Source organism: Pongo abelii, chromosome 1 (genome assembly GCF_028885655.2).
Source record: "Pongo abelii isolate AG06213 chromosome 1, NHGRI_mPonAbe1-v2.0_pri, whole genome shotgun sequence".
Classification (NCBI taxonomy): Eukaryota; Metazoa; Chordata; class Mammalia; order Primates; family Hominidae; genus Pongo; species Pongo abelii.
This window is the reverse complement of record NC_071985.2, coordinates 198224804-198243183: the sequence shown is the minus strand read 5'-3', so window position 1 is coordinate 198243183 and position 18380 is coordinate 198224804. Positions and strand designations below refer to the sequence as shown.

The 18380-nt window shown below is 39.4% G+C and overlaps 1 protein-coding gene and 1 non-coding gene across 9 annotated transcripts in view; both read left to right on the top strand.

Annotated features, from left to right (window-relative positions):
* Nucleotides 1-18380, top strand: part of ZMYM4 (zinc finger MYM-type containing 4) — a 156247-nt gene that overhangs the window by 36457 nt on the left and 101410 nt on the right. The window lies entirely within an intron of this gene.
* Nucleotides 6142-6294, top strand: LOC112131302 (small nucleolar RNA SNORA62/SNORA6 family). The gene has a single exon (XR_002913397.2). It is a non-coding gene; the product is annotated as a small nucleolar RNA SNORA62/SNORA6 family (small nucleolar RNA).

Sequence of the window (18380 nt, the reverse complement as noted above, 5' to 3'; positions counted from 1 at the left end):
ATTACAGGTGCACACCACCACACTCGGCTAATTTTTTGTATTTTTACTAGAGATGGGATTTCACTATGTTGGCCAGGCTGGTCTCGAACTCCTGACCTAGTGATCTGCCCGCCTTGGTCTCCCAAAGTGCTGGGATTACAGGCGTGAGCCACTGCGCCTGGCCATACAGTTTCTTTAGAAGTATGCTTAATTTCTAATTTTTGATATTGTAATTATCTTGTTTTTTAGTGATTTCAAATTTAATACCACTGAGGTCAGAGAATGTATTTTCTATTATTTCAGTTATTTGATTTTTTTTTCTTTTTTTTCTTCTTTGAGACGGGATCTGGCTCTATTGTCCAGGCTGGGGTGCAATGGCTCGATCTTAGCTTACTGCAACCTCTGCCTCCTGGGCTGAAATCATCCTCCCACCTCAGCCTGTTAAGAGTAGCTGTGACTATAGCATGTGCCACCATGCCTGGCTAAATTTTTTTTTGTATTTTTTTTTTAGATATGGGGTTTCACCATGTTTCCCAGGCTGTTCTCCAGCTTCTGGCCTCAAGCAATCTTCCCACCTTGGCCTTCCAAAGTGATAGGATTACATGTGTGAGCCACCACTCCCAGCCTCAATTATTTGATTTTTATCGATGCTCTTTTTTTGTGGTCCAGCATATAGTGTATCTTGGTGCCCCCACAAGTAAACTTTATTTATTTTATTATTATTTTTTAGACAGTCTTGCTCTGTCCCCAGGCTGGAGTGCTGTGGCGCGATCTCAGCTCACTGCAACTTTTGACTCCCTGGTTCAAGCGATTCTCCTGCCTCAGCCTCCTAAGTAGCTGGTATTACAGGCATGCGCTACTACGACCAGCTAATTTTTGTATTTTTAGTAGAAACGAGGTTTCACCATGTTGGCCATCCAGGATGGTCTCGATTTCCTGACCTTGTGATCCATCCGCCTCGGCCTCCCAAAGTGCTGGGATTACAGGCATGAGCGACTGCGCCCGGCCCACAAATAAACTTTAAAAAGTGCATACCAAGTTATTAGGTGTAGTGTTTCTATAAATATCACTTGGGTCAAGTTGGTTGGTAGGGCTGTAAAAATCTTCTGTGTCTTGTTTTTTTGTCTTGTTGTAACTAACAGAACTATAAATCTGCAGCCACAGTTGGAGATTTTACTTATCCCTTTAGTTCTGTTTTTTGCTTCATGTATTTTGAAGTTGTATTGTTAGTTGCTTCACATATAGAGTTATGTCTTGTTGATGATCATATTTAGTGACTCTATTCTTTTTTCTTTCTGTTTTTTTTAAGATTTTTTTTCTCAAGTGATCTCTCAGCCTCCCAAAGTGTTGGGATTACAGACTTGGGCCACCATGCTTGGCCGAGTGACTCTATTCTTGTCATGTTTTCTCTTCTATTTTTTTTTTTTTTTTTTTTTTTTTTTTTTAGAGACAGTGTCTTGCTCGTCCCCCAGGCTGGAGTGCAGTGGCGTAATCATAACTTACTGCAGCCTCGAACTCCTGGGCTCCAGCAGTCCTCCCATCTCAGCCTCCCAAGTAGTTGGAACTACAGGTACACACCACTGTGCCTAGCTGAGTTTTCTTATTTTTTGTGGAGATGGGGTCTTTCTTGCTTTGTTGCCCAGGCTGATCTCCAACTCCAGGCCTCAAGTGATCCTCCTTCCTTTGCCTCCCAAAGTGTTGGGATTACAGGTGTGAGCCACTGTGCTGGGTGCATACTTTCTCTTTAGGCCTCCTATATCTGAGATTAATGTGGTTATATTTAATATCAGGTTTTTTTTTTATGCTTAGTATTTGGATTGACATGTGTTACCCTCCCCACCGTTTGACTTTCAGTCTGTGTCTCTATGTGGGTTTTGCCTTTTTCTGCAGCCCGACAGTTTGTAATTGTTGTGTTTATTCCTTTTAGACTTAATGTAGTAATTACATAGTTGGATTTAAGTCTTCTGTCTTATTTGTGTCTTATTGATGCCATTTGTTCTTTATTCTCGCCTTATTGTAGGTAAATTGCATTTTTTTCACTGTTCTATTTTGAGTATTTAGATGTATTCCTTTGTATTTAGAGGTTATTGTAAAGATTACAGCATGCATCTTTTAAGTTACTATCTTTAAAAATTATATCATTTATAGAACCTGTAGAATAGTATATTTCATTTATCTCTCTCCCTTCCTTTTTCTCCACCATATTTTAGGGCCTTGTCTTATGTTTTCCTTCTATGAATGCTTGTTTATTTTTTAAGTATCAGTAAGGTCTCATGAATTCTTTAATCAGTGTGTCATGATCCATTGTTACCAGTATTCATTTTGATACTCAAATTATCCCATATTCAGCCTGTGGGAGCCCCTCTAACCTACCTTCTTTTTTTGTTTCATTTTATTTTTTAAAATATCCATTAGTTTTTTGGTCTTTACTTACTTTTTAACACAATAAGATGTTCCAGAGCGATCTTTTAAATTCTTTAATCACATTATGGCTCTACTTAAAATTTTTCAGTGGCTTTCCACTAACCATATGATAAAGTTCAAAATCATTCAAGGTTGGGCATATATGGTCCTGATTATATATTTAGTTTTATGTCTTGTTTCTTTTACACCTATACTCCATTTCTTCTGTTGTGGACCTCCTCCACTAAAACTTTCTTACCTTTTCCTATAGCAAATGTTTTTTCATCCTTCTAATCTAATGGATGCCTTTTAAATTTATAGACTAGGTTAAGTCACTGCTAAATAAATTTCGTAGCATTTTCTTCTTCCCCATGATACCGTTCATCTAACTATGTAATTGTTTGTGTAATATCTACATTTCCTGATAAACTATGAAAAGTACAGAAATGCTTCATTTTCAGATCTGTTTTAACATAGTTTTAATGCAGACCAGCACTGTTTGTGCCTGATTTGTAGCAGGCAAATATGCAATAAATTACCGCTGGCTAACTGACTGAACTGGGCATGTTAACTCTCTGAATGTCCTTGGGTGATTTCTTTTTCCTCATCTCTAAAATGAGAGATCTCTGTTAATACTAAATTACCTTTAAAATTACTTTCATCTTTTGAATTCTTAGTAGTATCATTTAGTTGGCATGATAGAGAGACTAACTGAATTTGAACATAAAAGTCCACATTAGAGTAAGGGGAGAAAACACTGCATTGGTAATGAAAACTTGGTAGGTTTAGGTTTTAGTGCTATGCAGTTTAGAAAGCTTTCAGGGTATGAATGCAGTGCAAAAACCCCTGTACCTTGGTACAGTGTCTGGCTGTGACATCACATGGATACCCTTGGACAAACAGAATTCACTTAGAAGGTAAATGATGTTTTTCTGTGTATCTGCAAACACATGCAGTACTTTAAAAAAAATTTTAATTGTTTTAAAAATTTTTTTAATTATTATTATTTATTTTTATTTTTATTTTTATTTTTTTTGAGACGGAGTCTCACTCTGTCACCCAGGCTGGAGTGCGGTGGCGCGATCTCGGCTCACTACAAGCTCTGCCTCCCGGGTTCACGCCATTCTCCTGCCTCAGCCTCCCGAGTAGCTGGGACTACAGGCGCCCGCCACCACACCCGGCTAATTTTTTGTTTTTAGTAGAGACGGGGTTTCACCGTGTTCGCCAGGATGGTCTCGATCTCCTGACCTCGTGATCCACCCGCCTCGGCCTCCCAAAGTGCTGGGATTACAGGCGTGAGCCACCGTGCCCGGCTATTATTATTTTTTGAGATGAAGTCTTGCTCCTGTCCCCCAGGCTGGAGTGCAATGGTGCAATCTCGGCTCACTGCAACCTCCACCTCCCTGGTTCAAGTGATTCACCTGCCTCAGCCTCCCAAGTAGCTGGGGTTACAGGTGCCTGCCACCGCACCCGGCTAATTTTTTAATTTTTTTGAGATGGAATCTCGATATCACCCAGGCTGGAGTGCAGTGGCTCAATCTTGGCTCACTGCAACCTCCACCTCCTGGGTTCAAGCAATTATCCTGCCTCAGCCTCCTGAGTAGCTGGGACTACAGGCATGTGTCATCACACCTGTCTAATTTTTGTATTTTTAGTAGAAATGGGGTTTCGCCATGTTGGCCAGGCTGGTCTTGTACTCCTGACCTCAAGTGATCCACCTGCCTCAGCCTCCCAAAGTGCTGGGATTACAGGCATGAGCCACTGCACCTGACCACAGTACTTAATTTTAAGGTAGTTTATTCACTTAATAATATGTACAGAGTACACCTACTGTGTCCCACACAAATGAAATACAATGGTATATACAAACTGTCTATCCCATGCTAGGTGCTTGAGAAATAGGAGTTCATTCATTGAGAAATTTCAGACTTTTAGGCCCAATCTCTCATAATTTGGTGGTTGAGCTGGTCTAGAACCCTAGTCGCCTGAACTAGTCTACTTTAGTGTTCCTCTTGAAGTACTAGAATCAAAGTGAGTTTTCGTAGTTAAGAGTGGATGATAAGACGGGTGTGGTGGTTCACGCCTGTAATCCCAGCTCTTTCGGAGGCCAAGAGGGATGAAATCACTTGAGCTCAGCAGTTCGAGACCATCCTGGGCAACATGGCGAAACCCTGTCTCTACCAAAAATACAAAAATTAGCTGGGCATGGTGGCGCATGCCTGTAGTCCCAGCTACTCAAGAGGCTGAGGTGGGAGGTTTGCTTGAACCTGGGGGGTGGAGGTTGCAGTGAGCTGAGATCATGCCACTGCACTCCAGCCTGGGTGACAGAGTGAGACCCTGTCTCAGAAAACAAAACCAAGAAAGTGGATGATAAAAGGAAATTTTTTGCTTTTGGAAGATTCATGCAAAACAATAATACCAAATAATTGACATAGCAAGTTAAAAGATTAGAGCAGACAGCCTTGTTTGAAAGAGGAAAAGTGGTGTGAATGACAGAAAATGGAAGACATGTTAGAATGGTATGTGAATTTGGGGAGAAATGGTGGATGAGTTTGAGAGAGGTTCTATAGCACAGATGCCTTCCTGACTAAATATGGATGCCAACCTCATTGAATCTGAGAAATGAAACAAGATGACTTAATTGTTGACATTTTATAATATTAATTTTATAATTTTGGTTATACATGGTACAAGTTTGGGGATCTTTATGAAAATGAGTTATTTAAATAAACTTTATTCTTTGAATGCATTTTTATAAATTTAGCTTATTTCTTTGACATAGACAGAAGTGTTTTTCTTAAATTTTAAGAATAGCTTTATGTTTGCATTATGTATTCAACAAACACATATTTGTCCTTTAAATTGTGCTGGGCATTGCCTTAGATTTGTTCCTTAGACTTGTAAGGAAAGGATAAAATTGTTTTAGGTAATTGAGCAATAAAGAATTTAGTCAGAATAATTTGGTCTAATATTTGGCTTTGTACTGATCATTTGTGTGTGTATAATGATTATATATTCTGAAAGGGGAGATTACACATAAGAAACTAGGTTATCCTGTCTCATCTATCTCTTTAAAAACCTTGTAATTGTTTTGTTAGTAAATTTTTAGGGATGGGTTGGGGAAGGCAGTTGTCTGCCTTTGTAATTACACTTTATATTTGTGATCTCAAAATACCTTATGGTGATTGCTTGAGCCCAGGAGCTCGAGGCTACAGTGAGCTATGATCGCACCACTGTAGCCCAGCCTGGCCGACAGAGTGGGACTGTCTTAAAAAAACACACAAAAAAACTACTTTAGAATATTCTGATTTATTTATTTTTCGAATAATTCTATGAGATAACTATATTTAAGGGACATCTTAAAGAAACTTAAGTATTTTGTGGGGTTTTTTTGTGTTGTGTGTTTTTTTTTGTTTGTTTTTCTTTTTTTGAGATGGAGTTTCACTCTTGTCGCCCAGGGTCTAGAGTACAATGGCGTGATCTCGGCTCACTGCTGCCTCCACCTCCCAGGGTCAAGCGATTCTCCTGCCTCAGGCCTCCTCAGTAGCTGAGATTAAGGCACCCACCACCATGCCCGGCTAATGTTTGTGTTTTTTTTTTTAGTAGAGACGGGGTTTCACCATGTTGGCCAGGCTGGTCTCGAATTCCTGACTTCAAGTGATCTACCTGCCTTGGCCTCCCAAAGTGTTGAGATTACAGGCGTGAGCCACCGCGTCCGACCATTTTGTGGTTATCTTTGAATGTCTTACTTTTATTATAAAGGCAGCATTGTTGTAGATGATTTGAAAGATTTAAAAAGGTATAAGCTCACAAGTGTAGGTAGTGTGCTACATGAGGGGCAAGTTTTTCACCAATATTACAAGGGTCTCTGATCCAGTGAGTGGAGTTTGATAGTTAATTTTTGATACAAGTGAAAATAAATACATAAATGAAAATAAAAAGGTATACAGAAAAGATAAAAATCTCTTGTAATTTTACTACTCACTGTATTTATTTACAATTATACATAAATTTATCTTGCATACATATGTATTTTATTTTTTAAATGAATGTATGCTAAAATTCCTTTTTTCTTTTCTTTGTTTCTTTTTTATTTTTGAGATGGAGTTTTGCTCTTGTTGCCCAGGCTGGAGTGCAATGTCACAATCTCAGCTCACTGCAACCTCTACCTCCCAGATTCAAGTGATTCTCCTGCTTCAGCCTCCCGAGTAGCTGGGATTACAGGCATGCACCATCATGCACAGCTAATTTTCTATTTTTAGTAGAGACAAGGTTTTACCATGTTGGCCAGGTTGGTCTCGAGCTTCTGACCTCAGGTGATCTGTCTGCCTCGGCCTCCTAAAGTGCTAGGATTATAGTTGTGAGCCACCGCGTTCGGCCTTTTTTCTTTTTCTAATTCACACGAGTATGAAAATCTATAAAATTCCTTTTTTGACATTTGGTGCATAGTTGATTGAATTTTAAACACACACATAGATTCTTATAAACACCACCACAAACAGGATACGCTTCTATCACCCCATTTTTGGGGTGCTTTCTTTTGTAGTCATAGCCTCTATGCACCCTTAGCCACTGGCCGCCACTGTAGTGTTACCTGTCGCTATAGTTTTGTGTTTTTGAAAATGTCATAAGTGAGAAGGCCAGGTGCTGTGGCTCACGCCTGTAATCCCAGCACTTTGGGAGACTGAGGCGGGCGGATCACCTGAGGTCAGGAGTTTGAGACCAGCCTGGACAACATGGTGAAACCCCATCTCTACTAAAAACACAAAAAAATTAGCTAGGCATGGTGGCATGCACCTGTAATCCCAGCTACTCAAGAGGCTGAGGCATGAGAATCGCTTGAACTCAGGAGGCGGAGGTTTCAATGAGCCGATATCACGCCATTGCACTCCAGCCTGGGCAACAAGAGCAAAACTCTGTCTCAAAAAAAAAAAAAGTCATAAATGAACCCCTATAATATATAATGTTTTGGGACTGGCTTCTTAGAATCAGTATTTTATCACTTCAGGTCTGGTGTGGTGGCTCATTCTGTAATCCCAGCACTGAGCCATGAGCGTACCACTGTACCCTAGTCTGGGTGAGAGAGGGAGACTGTGTCTCAAAAAAAAAAGTCACTTCAAGTGAGATCTAGACAATGAATTTGGAGGGCTGTTTTACTCTCCCTTTTATGTTGTAGCTGCCATATATGTATATATTGAAAACCCTATAATATAATAATTTTTACACTCCACTGTTAAACATAGGTTAAAGAAGTGAAAAATAAAACAATAGTCTATATATAGAAATAGTTATATTTATTCAGATATTTATTATTTCTGTTGCTCTTCATTCTCAATTTTCTACATTTTCTTCTGATATTATTTCACTTTTGTATGAAGAGCCTTTCTTTTTATTTTTCCTTTTTTTTCGAGACGAGGTCTCACTCGTCACCCAGGCTGGAGTTCAGTGGTGATCCTAGCTCACTGGAGCCTCAAACTTTGGGCTCAAGCGATCCTCCCATCTTGGCCTCCCAAAGTGCTGGCATTACAGTCATGAGCCACCATACCCTGCCTGTTTTTCTTTCTTTTGGCATCCATGGTTTCTGATGGAAAGTCTGTAGTTATAAGTAATGTGTTTTTTGTCTCTGACTGTTCAAAGATTGTTGTTGTTGTTGTTGTTGTTTAGGTTTTGGCAGTTTGATTATGAGTGTCTTGGTGTATATATCTTTGGGTTTTCCTGTTTGATGTTTGCTTAGCTTCTTGAATCTGCAGATATGTATCTGTCTTTCATCAAATTTGGGAAGTTTTCAGCCATTATTTCTTCAGATATTTTTTTCTGCTCTGCAGTCTTTCTCCTCTGCTTCTGGAACTCTGATGCCATAAATAATATACCTTTTTATACCTTTATTGTGATAAAATATACATAACATAAAATCTTCCATTTAACCATTTTTAGGTGTGTAATTCAGTGGCATTAAGTACATTCGCATTGTTGTGCTACTATTAACACCATCCATCTCCAGAACTCTCTACCTTATTCTTTTTAAAGTCTGCGTAGAATTTCGTGTATAATCTGTCTTAATAAATTAACCATTTCCCTGCAGTGGGATTTTAAAGTACTTTTTTTATTCTTTAAATTATGTGGCAGCAAATGTCTATCTTTTTTTCTTTCTTTTCTTTTTCTTTCCTTCTTTCTTTCTCTTCTTTCCCTTCTTTATTTCTTTCTTTCTTTCCCTTCTTTCCCTCCCTCCCTCCCTTCCTTCCTTTTTTGAGACAGAGTCTCACTCTGTTGCCCAGGCTGGAGTGCAGTGGCACAATCTTGGCTGACTGCAACCTCCGCCTCCCGGGTTCAAGTGATTCTTGTGCCTCAGCTTTCCGAGTAGCTGGGATTACAGGTGTTTGCCACCATACCTGGCTAATTTCTTTTATTATTATTATTGTTTTTGGAGATGGAGTCTCGCTCTGTCACCCAGATTGGAGTGCAGTGGCACGATCTTAGCTCACTGTAACGTCTGCCTCCTGAGTTCAAGTGATTCTCCTGCCCCAGCCTCCCGAGTAGCTGGGACTAGAGGCGCATGCCACCACAGCTGGCTAATTTTTGTGTTTTTGGTAGAGACAGGGTATCACCATGTTGCCCAGGCTGGTCTGGAACTCCTGACCTCAGGCGATCCACCCGCTTCAGCCTCCCAAAGTGCTGGGATTACAGGCGTGAGCCACCGTGCCCGGGCCCGGCTAACATTTTTATTATTATTAGATACGGGATTTCACCATGTTGGCCAGGCAGGTCTCGAACTCCTGACCTCAAGTGATCTCCCTGCCTTGGCCTCCCAAAGTGTTGGGATTACAGGCGTGAGCCACTGCACCCAGCCTGTCTTAAGTATTTTAAAGGTAAACTTTTATCTGTCACTTTTTCTTTTTCTTTTTCTTTTTTTTTTTTTGAGACAGAGTCTCACTCTGTAGCCCAAGCTGGAGTGTAGTAGCATGATCTCAGCTCACTGCAACCTCCACCTCCTGGGCTCAAATGATTCTCGTGCCTCAGCCTCCTGAGTAGCTGGGACTGCAGGCGGGCGCCGCCACACCCGGCTAATTTTTTGTATTTTAGTAAAGATGGGTTTTCACCAGGTTGCCCAGGTTGGTCTCAAACTCCTGAGCTCAGGTGATCCACCCAGCTCGGCCTCCCAAAGTGCTGAGATTACAGGTGTGAGCCACCTCACCTGGCCTCTGTCACTTTTATTTGCAGTGACTGTCTTAGAGGTTGGGAGATTGTAAAGGTTGTGTGTATTGGCTAAAATGAAGCCTTTATTATTGGAATTTTTATTTTAAAAATTTATGTTAAAAATGTTTATTATATTTTAAAGGCGTATGTAATATGATCAATGTGAACAAATGTGAGCCTGAAAGGGCCAGTCTTTCAAGTTGGATCCCAAGTGGCTAACTGGGCCTAAATTTAAAATACAGCCTAGCAACCATTTGTTGACTAGAGGTCATTCACATACTCTTAGTTCCTGAAAACTCACACCTCTGTTTAACTTTAGGTATCACTAATTGAAGAGAAGCAGTCCAAGGTTTTTATTTTTACCTTAAATAATTGAGAAAACTTTTATTTGTCGTTTTAGTTATAAGTTTTATAATTTACATCATGTTTGCTATAGACTTTAGGAAGCAATGAAAATAGTTTCTTTGAGGAATGCCATGGATTTTATCATAAATATTCCTGATTCTTCAAACTTAGTAAACAATTCTGTACATTATTTTGGACTAGTAAACTTAATGACAAAAACTATAGTTTATTTTTCTTTTCCCTCAAAAAAAAAAAAGTTTACTTTTTTTTTTTTGAGACGGAGTCTTGCTCTGTCTCCCAGGCTGGAGTGCAGTGGTGCAATCTCAGCTCACTGCAACCTCCCCCTCCCAGGTTCCAGCGATTCTCCTGCCTCAGCCTCCTGAGTAGCTGGGGTTACAGGCACACGCCACCACACCCAGCTAATTTTTGTATTTTTAGTAGAGACGGGGTTTCACCATGTTGGCCAGGCTGGTCTTGAACTCCTGACCTCAAGTGATCCACTCTCCTCAGCCTCCCAAAGTGCTGGGATTACAGGTGTGAGCCACTGCACCCGGCCCCAGTTTACTTTTAAGAGTAAATATAGTATTTTACACTTGCAGATTGAAAGGGAGACATTAACTATTCAAAAATGATTTTTTTTTTTTTTTTTTTTTGCTGAGGTAGTTTGATTTCTATCCTTAACTTTTGTGAAAAGAAGTCATTAAAAAATAATTTTGGCTGGGCACGGTGGCTCATGCCTAATCCTAGCGCTTTGGGAGGCCGAGGCGGGCATATCACCTGAGGTCAGGAGTTCAAGACCAGCCTGGCCAACATAGTGAAACCCTGTCTCTATTAAAAATACAAAAATTAGCCAGGTGTGGTGGTGCGCATCTGTAATCCCAGCTACTTGGAAGGCTGAGGCAGGATAATTGCTTTAACCCAGGAGGCAGAGGTTGCAGTGAGCCGAGAGCATGCCATTGTACTCCATGGGTGACAAAAGCAAGACTCCATCTCAAAAAAAAACAAAAACAAAAACAAAAAAACCAAAAGTAATTTTAAGATGATGGCCTTTTTTTTTTTTTAAAGCTATTTTCTCAGTAATGGGCTCTATTCTCTATATTCAGTGATACATTTTGACTATTTTATGTTTATCAGGTTATTGTAGCTATTCAAACAAGTTTTTTCATTAAAATATATAATGTAAATTTAACACTCAAAAGATATGTTTTGCAAAACTTCAATAGAACATTTTTAGTAGCTGGCTTGTTAAGTTTTTTTCTGAACTTGAAAGTAATTCAGTTGCTTTATTTTATCCAATTTGAGTTCTAAAATGCAACTTAACTCCATTGCTTCTACGTAGAACTTTGGTTTTTGTTTTATATAACCTTTAAAAAAAGTTCTACTAAAAAAAAATTACTACCAGCACATGAAATGTGTATTACAGACAATAAGTGTACCTACAGCAAGTTGACAGTTAGCCAGTCTTTTTTTGATGGAGAAACTAAGCCTGTTTTTAGTTTATGTCAGTGTAGTTTCTGGGAACTAATCATTTTGTTTAATTAACTTTACATAAATTTTGAAATGAATAAAAATGCGAAAAGAAGATGTATTTGCTTCTTTTTTAAAGGAAGAATTGTTAATGTCTTAAAAAGTCAGGCTCACCCCTGTAACCCTAGCACTTTGGGAGGCTGAGTTGGGAGGATCGCTTTAGCCTGGAGGTTTGGGACCAGAATTGGCAACAGTGAGACCCTGTCTCTACAGAAAAACAAAGAAAAAAATTCACTGGATGTACCTGTAGTCCCAACTACTCAGGAAGCTGAGACGGAAGGATTGCTGGCACCCAGGAGTTCAAGGCTGCGGTGAGCAAAGATCATGCCACTGCACTCTGGCGTGGGTGACAGAGTGAGTCCCTGTCTGGAAAAAAAAAAAAAATTATTATTTTTTTTTAAAGTCATTTAATTAAAAAGAAATACTTTATGGAGACAGAATTAGACCTACTTTTTATAGTTTTCTTAACAAGTATTCAGTGTCCATTATATAATAATAATTCGAGTTTTTAGTTTATGCCTAGCTTGAGAGTGAATTGTGAGCATTAAATTTGAACGTTTGGAGAGAGTTTTTAGGATTATGTAGCCCAACTTTATTATATATTCATTATATGGGTTGAAGAAATCGAGTCCCAGAGGAGTTAAGTTTCTCTCTTAAGCTTTGTTTGTTAGTAGCAGAACAGTGACTAGAATATTGCAGTATAGAAATTAGTGGTCTTTCTCAAGACCTACTGTATATTTGGTAGCAAATGTGTAATAGTAAATTAGTCCTCACTTTTATTTTGTTCTGATATGCTTGAATTTCAGTTGCCAAGGTTTAAATGCCAGTTCTCTAACAACACAGTTCATATTTCATTTACCATGGTATATTAACTATGAGCAATTGCATAAAGTATAAACTTCAGTGCTAGCTCTTGTGTTAACAAATCACTATGTAATTAGCAGATGTCTGTCATGAACAGTGACTAATCCCATCACTTCTTTCAGAGTCTGTGTTGGAGTTTGTCACTCTGCATCCATACACAGATAGCAAAGTGTGTAGTTGTGTTGCATCCTTGTCTTCCAATTATAAACTTATGTGACATTTTATAAAAATGGATACTCAAGAGGAGAGAATTTGCAAAAAAAGATGAAAGTTCAGAAAAGGAATCAAAAGTGATAACACAGGAACTGAAAAATTAGATGTGATTAGAAGATTCAAAAACGGTGACAGGTAAGTGAAGACAGGACAAGAGCTAGGCCTCCATGTAGTTACAGTATGAACTATATTGAAAAAATTCAATTGGTGGCTCACGTCTGTAAACCCAGCACTTTGGGAGGCTGAGGTGGGCGGATCTCCTGAGGTCAGGAGTTCGAGACCAGCTTGGCCAACATGGTGAAACCCTGTCTCTGCTAAAAACACAAAAAATTAACCAGGTGTGAAGGCAGCACCTGTAATCCCAACTACTCGGGAGTCTGAGCCAAGAGAATCGCTTGAACCCGGGAGGTGGAGGCTGCAGTAAGCTGAGATTGCGCCATTGCCCTCCAGCCTGGGCAACAAGAGTGAAACTCTGTCTCAAAAAATAAATAAATAAATAGATAGATAGCTTTATCACGTAATTTAAATAAATTGTATTAAGAACAGACCCTAGTCAATTTGGCTAGCATTCAGGCTGAATCATTGAAGTTAGTTGTTGCACTGAAAGAAAACTAATTACAAGCCAACCGAAGGACTTCTTGTTGCCAGTAAAGGCTGGTTTCATCATTTCAGAATGGTCATGGATTATTGACAAGTTTTCTGGTAAAGATGCTAGAACAGATAGGGATGCTGCTGTGAAATTTGTGCCCAGATTCCAGAGATTACTTAAGGCAGGTAATTGTGATCATCAGCTATTTAACATGTTGATGGGATGGGTCTTTTTTGGAATGCAGCCCATCATTAACTTATGTGATGAAAGACATAGGATCTCCAAGTGGCTATAAAGGGGAGTGTGTAGATACGTCACCTGAAGAATTCAGTGAAGACAAACTTACAAACATAAATGAGGAAAATGTTGTAACAAAAAGACAAATGGTCATAGTGGAAGTGATACTGGTACAAATTTCACAGTAACACAACTTGTTGAGATACTCACAAGATTGAAAGAGCAAAGGGTATAATTTTGGAAGCCAATTCAAATTTAGAAGAGATTATGGCAATTTTTTTTTTTTTGAGACGGAGTCTCACTCTATCTCCCAGGCTGGAGTACAGTTGCACAACCTTGGCTCACTGCAACCTCTGCCTCCCAGGTTCAGGTGATTCTCCTGCCTCAGCCTCCCGAGTAGCTGTGACTACAGGCACGTGCCACCATGCCTGGCTAATTTTTGTATTTTTAGTAGAAACAGGGTTTCACCATGTTGGCCAGGCTAGTCTTGAACTCCTGACCTCAGGTGATCCACCCACCTTGGCAGGGATTATAGGTGTGAGCCACTGTGCCTGGCTGACAATTTGTTAAGGCATGGAAAAGTTGCTTATTCTGTATCACAAGTTACATAGGAAAAGACAAAGGCAGGCACTGTGTACTCCTGGTAGGGTTTTTTGTTTTTTTGTTTTTTAATTTGAGGCGAAGTCTCGCTCTGTCACCCAGACTGGAGTACAGTGGCATAATCTCGGCTCACTGCAACCTCTGTCTCCCAGGTTCAAGTGATTCTTCTGCCTCAGCCTTCCAAATAGCTGGGATTACAGGCATGTGCCACCACGCCTGGCTAATTTTTGTATTTTTAGTAGAGACAGGGTTTTACTATCTTGGCCTGTCCGGTCTTGAACTCCTGACCTCAAGTCATCCGCCTGCCTTGGCATACCAAAGTGCTGGGATTACAGGCATGTACCACTGTGCCCAGCCATACTGCTGGTAGATTTTTTACAAATAAATAAAACCCTTTGATTCTCACATTTTAAATTATAACATAGTAAGCAAATATTAGTTATACAATATTTTTTCATTTCCCTACACATTTAAACTGACAAAGTGTTTTTGTTTTTGTTTTTGAGACAGAGTTTCGCTCTTGTTGCCCAGGTTGGAGTGCAGTGGCATGATGTTGGCTCACCACAACCTCCGCCTCCCGGGTTCAAGTGATTCTCCTGCCTCCTGAGTAGCTGGGATTACAGGCATGGGCCACCATGGCCAGCTAATTTTGTATTTTTAGTAGAGACAGGGTTTCTCCATGTTGGTCAGGCTGGTCTCGAACTCACGACCTCAGGTGATCACTCCGCCTCAGCCTCCCAAAATGCTGGGATTACAGGTGTGAGCCACCATGCCTGGCCAAACTGACAGAGTTTTTAACGTTTCAAGTGTTTTGACAAAAAAAGATCATGGAACAATTTTAATTTTTCTCTTTGATCATTAAGATTGCTTTGCATGGTTTCAGCTTGCATAGTCGTTTTTATATTTCTGCGTGGTAGCTGCCTGTGTAAAAAATATAATATCTCTGGGTGTGGTGGCTCATGCTTGCATTCCCAGCACTTTGGGATGCTGAGGTGGGAAGATCACGAGGCCAGGAGTTCAAGACCAGCCTGGGCAATATAGCAATACCCAGAAAATGTTAAAAAATTTTCTCTACAGAAAATTTTAAAAAATTAGCTGGGCGTGGTTGTGCACACCTCTAGTTCCAGCTACTCGGGAGTTGAGGTGGGAGGATCCCTTGAGCTCAGGAGTTTGAGGCTGCAGTGAGCTGTGATCACGTTACTACATTCCAGCCTGGGCAACAGAGCAAGACTCGTCTCAAAAAAATTTTTCCGAAACAAATTTCTCACATTGAGAAACTTGAAAAAAATGATTGTAAAAATCATCAGGATTAATACATTTGAAAAACTAAGGGACATCCAAATCAGAGTAGCAGCAGGGAAAGACTAACATTACTCATTGTGGCGGTTGAAGGAATAGGAATGGGATTGGACATTTGATTTGGAGTGGTCTGTTGAAAGTATACAAATTATTTGAAAGTTCAGTGGAAACTTTGGGAGTTTTGGAAAATTTAAAGTACACTCTATGGTTAAGTTTTTTAAATAAACAAGTTTCAAACTACTTATTAACTAATAGAAGTGATTCTTTTATTCAGCAAAGACTGAGTTTTTGTTATATTTTAGGCAGTGTTGTAGGTGCTAGGCTACTAAATACAGAACAAATAAAAATCTCTTTAGGCTAGTGTGATACTGTGATATAACAGGAAATACATATTTGGTCTCTGCCCCAGGTTCCTGGCACACAGCTCCTAAAACTGTTGGAATCTCTGAAGTGATAAGTGTGGATTGTGTACTAATGAGTGACTTGGGCTTAGGGCCAGGCCTTTCCATAGCTTCAGCATGGGGCTGGTCACCAAAAATACCAAGACATGACTAGAGGGCTAAACATTGAGTTGAGCAGCAGTGCCAATGATTTACTCAATCATGGCTACATAATGAAGCCTCCATAAAAACCCCAAGGCAAGGTTCAGAAAACTTCTGGATTGCTGAACCACGTAGAGGTGCTGGAAAGGTGGCATGCCCAGAGAAGACACGGGAACTCCATGCGTCTCCCCAGCATATATCATCCTATGCAGCTCTTTCATCAGGTTGTTCACCTGTATTCTTTGTAGTATCCTTTATAATAAACCAGTAAATGTGTTCCCCTGAGATCCATGAGCTGCTTTAGCAAATTAATTGAACCTGAGGTGGGGATTGTGCGCACTCCAAGTTATATAGCTGGCCAGTTACAAGGTCAAGTCACAGGCTGGGGCTTGTGATTGGTATCTGAAGTGGGAGGCAGCCTTGTTGGACTGAGCCTTCAACCTGTGGGATCTTACTCTTAATTCTAGGTAGATAGTGTCAGAATTGAAGTGAATTATAGGACACACAGTTGGTGTCTGCTAGATATTTGGTGTGTGACGAAAAAGTCCCACATATCTGGTCACTGAAATGTTCTGTGTTGCGAGACTGTTATAGGAGAAAAATAATCTTTTATTTGTTTTTTTGTTCAGGGTGCACTTTTGCCTGCCCTGGCTTTGAGAAGTGTAGGATTTCTAATCCTTTGTAGAATCTTGATTTCATTTAGGTTCTATTGAAAGAAACTAACTAGATTGTTTTTTGTTTTTAATTTTTAACATTATTCTAAAGGTCTTTATATAAAGCGTTCCTTTTTATTGATTTTGTGTTTAGTCTCCAAAGTTGGATTAAAACTCAAGGTTTGTATAACCCCTGTTATCTGTCAGCAGGTTGGTCTACAAAAAGAATGGGATATGACCTCATACAGCTTCAGAAACCTGTATGGGTACTTGATTCCTTATAGCATTCCCAACTTGGGAGTAAAGTTATTATAGTTGTTACATAGTCACATTGGTCGTAGTATCACTAGGAAAGAGCTGTGAATTCTACTTTGTTCGGGAAGTTGGGTGTGTTTGGGTTGTGTGTGAGATTATGGTACCATAGAGGAGTTGCAGCTTTAGCTTGAAGCTGAGTATATGTTTACTACTGAATTAAGACTGGAAAAGCTTAAGCACTGTGCACAATGGCCCAGATGCTTGAAACTACCTGAAAGGTTGGGTGAGCAGCTATAGGTTATTTATAATGGCTGGAGCATTTGCTTACAGGATGGGGATGTAATGGGAACGTGAAGACAGGAAAAGATGAAGCTATAGAGGAAGTTAGGGCTAGATTTTGGAGAGTCATATATATCCACAGAAGTTTGGACATTTTTCTTGGGAGACTTTCAGAGCTCTGTGTGTGTGTGTGTGTGTGTCCTTCCTCTTAACCTCTCAGTACTTCCATTTCTTCACCTATAAAATAGAGGTGTTAACACTACCTACCTTATGAGATTTTTGGGAGATTAAATTGGATTAAATCATATAAAGTACTTGGAAAAAAAGTGTCATAAACTGGGCATGGTGGTGTGTTCCTGTAATCCCAGCAACTCATGAAGCTTAGTTGGGAGGAATTAAATTAAAAAAAATTAAATATTTAATTTTTTTAACCTAGTGATCTTTTTTAACCTAGTGATACCACTTCTAGAAATTGATCCTACAGATATACTCACATACCTAAGCCATATCGTATATATACAGATGACAACTGCAATATTACATTTGTAAAAAAAAAGCAGGAGGCAACCTTAAAATGTTCATCAGTACAATATAATAAGAGACTATGCAGCCACTGGAAAGAATGAAGTAGATCTCTGTATAAAGATAATTTTCCAAGATATACGATTGGGTTTTTTAAAAACAGGGACGTTTCTATGTCTCTCTTCATTTTGTATCTTTACCAGTCTGAGAGAAAATGGTATCTCAATTTTGATTTTGGGTAAGATTGAATGTTTAGTGCTTGGTTATGTTCTTTGATCACTTTCTATTAGGATAGTACTCTTTAATTGAGTCCAAGATTGCTTTATACATAGAATATTAACCATTATTATACTACTACTACAACTTTTTCACTCAGATTACCTTTAAGCTTTTCCAAACAGTTTTTTAAAAATATAGTCAAACTTTAAAATCTTTTTCATGAAGATTTCTTTTTCTGGTTAAAAGACTTTTCTATGTTCTAGGGCTTTTATTTTTTTTCAGTTTATTTTTAACTTATCTGGGATTAATGTTGATGTGAAGTAGTGATTGTGATCCAAATTTTTTCACCTTAAATGGTTGTCATCTTCTAGTTCTCTTTTTTCGTTTAGGAGTGAGAATAGATCATTGGGTTTAGCAGTGTGGAGGTCGCTTATGACCTTGACAAGAAAAGTTTCAGTAGAATTAGTGCGGGCAAAAGCCTTACTGAAGTGAGTTCAGGAGACAGGTGTCGTAGGCAGCATGTATAGACAACTTTTGTTTTTGTTTTTGTTTTGTTTTTTGAGATGTAGTCTTGCCCTGTTGCCCAGGCTGGAGTGCAATGGCGCGATCTCGGCTCATTGTAACCTCTGCCTCCCAGGTTCAAGCGATTCTCCTGCCTCA